At 33.2% G+C, this 2,270-nt stretch overlaps 1 protein-coding gene across 1 annotated transcript in view; it reads right to left on the reverse strand.

Moving 5' to 3' along the window:
* Window positions 1-2,270, reverse strand: part of STARD6 (StAR-related lipid transfer (START) domain containing 6) — a 30,017-nt gene that overhangs the window by 1,256 nt on the left and 26,491 nt on the right. The window lies entirely within an intron of this gene.

A 2,270-nucleotide genomic window follows, 5' to 3' on the forward strand; every position in this document is an offset into this window, starting at 1 on the left:
ATCAGCCTGTTCACAATTACCCTACTTTTGCTTTACAGAACAAAGCCATACCTATCATCCATACTAAATAGTACTGAATATTGCTTTACCCTGGCATTCAAAAATCTTTGAGATGCTAAAGGGAAAATCTCATCTATTAGAAGTGAGTTGAGAAAGTGAATGATTAATGACTGGATAATAAATCCTTTCCCAAGTCATGTCAATTATTTTCTTTCAATAAAACTTAAGGATCTAATTGAATTGTCAGCTGATAGGTCATTTAAAATATTTTTTGATGATAGGTCAGTTACTATGTAATTTATGATGTATAATTCAGAAAGATTTTTAAGGCATTGAATGACAGTGCTGGAATTATACTCTTTCCATTTAACCCATTTATTTATGTGAATAAATTTTCTCAGTTCTTAATATTTATAAACTGAAAAGTAGGAGTAGACTTAATATTGAATGCTGTCTGATTTTATTATTTACCCATCCACACCTAAATGAAATGAGTATAATGGTTAGAAGCATGAACTCAGGAACCAGTCTGCCTTGGTTTGAAACTGAACTTTACTATTACCTATATTTAACCGCAAGAAAGTTCCTTATTCTCTCTGGGATTCCATTTTCTTTTCTGCCAATTGGGCATAGTAATACTACCTACTTCAGTGGGGTTACTTTGAGTATCAAATGAGTTAATATATGCAAAACTATTTCCAACAATGCCTAGCACATAGTAAGTGATATTTCACTTTTACTACTAATAATAGATGTGTTTCCAATAACCGTTTGCATTATGTTTAATAATTATGTAACAAAATTTGTAATTTTTAAAATTTTGATGTGTAATGTGTAATGATGTATAATGATAACTTAGTCCAGAAGGCATATATTTTTTAATTCTTAGGTACTATGGTCACAGGAAATAAAACAAATTTAAAAACTTAAATACATATTATTTTTGCAGAGAATTATGATAGGGTGATTAAAAAAGAATTCAAAGCATAAACATATTCTATTAGAATAAAATTATGTGAGGGGAAAAATAAAAATGTGAGTTCAAGGAGAAAAGAAAGGATGTAAAATTTCTGACTTTTAAAAGGAAAGGTTGTATGTATTTTGAAATGGATAATGTCATGGTGGGTTTCCAGTTGTTATGGCATTTAGAATCTATTGTATGATATAACTATTTTTTAACGTCAATATTTAGCATATGCTGAAAACTTTCCTTTTTATCCATTTAATCCTATGAAAATTTTTTATGTCAACTAAAAAATGTGCAAGGGGGAATGCACTTTTATAAAATTCTTTTAAGGGATATGAAGACCACTGCTCCCACCAATAGTGTAAGTGTCCATTCTCTTATACTCTTTGCAGAGTTTAGACTATTTTTACTATTTTACTCTATGGCTGGATTGAGAATACAGTAGTCCTTCCTTATCTCTGTTCCACTTTCTGCTGTTTCATTTACTCACAGTCAACCCACGATATGAAACGTTAAATGGAAAATTCCAAAAATAAAACATTCTTACATTTAAAATCGTACATCATTCTATGTAGCCTGATGAAATTTTGTGCTGTCCTGCTCAGTCCCACCTAGGACATGAATACCTTTTCCCAGCATATTCACACTCTATATGCTACCCACCTGTTAGTCACTTAGTTACTTAGTAGTCCTTTCAGTTATCGGATTGAAAAAGCATAATATATATATGGTTTGGTACTATCTGCAGTTTTAAGCATCCACTGGAGATATTGGAACATATCCTCTGCTGATAAGGGGGGACTACTGTCTGTAATAGCAGTTTGTATGGTCTTAAATCTCTATTTGAGTTTACTATGGCTTTACACACATAAGAAAGCCTTTCCAGTGTTTACTGGAGAGTATCTCTACAGTTGACAAGGTACAAGAAAGGGCCTGGCCTATGAAGCACACTTCAAGTGTGTAATTTCCCAACTAGAGTCTCTGACAGCAGCTGATTTACCTTGCTGATTTGGAGTAATAATCCTTTGTGTACCTGGTTCTAGGAACAAATTTCAATGATCCTTATAAGTTTTTTTATAATCCTCTCCCTAACCATTCGATGTTTTTTTTTTTCTTTCTTTTTTTGAGGCAGTCTTGCTCTATTGCCTGGGCTAGAGTGCCGTGGCGTTAGCCTAGCTCACAGCAACCTCAAACTCCTGGGTTCAAGCAATCTTTCTGCCTCAGCCTCCCAAGTAGCTGGGACTACAGGCATGTGCCACCATGCTCAGCTAATTTTTTCTATATATTTTTAGTTGTCCAGCTA

The sequence above is a fragment of the Propithecus coquereli genome, unplaced genomic scaffold (assembly GCF_000956105.1).
Source record: "Propithecus coquereli isolate 6110/MARCELLA unplaced genomic scaffold, Pcoq_1.0 Scaffold37, whole genome shotgun sequence".
Classification (NCBI taxonomy): domain Eukaryota; kingdom Metazoa; phylum Chordata; class Mammalia; order Primates; family Indriidae; genus Propithecus; species Propithecus coquereli.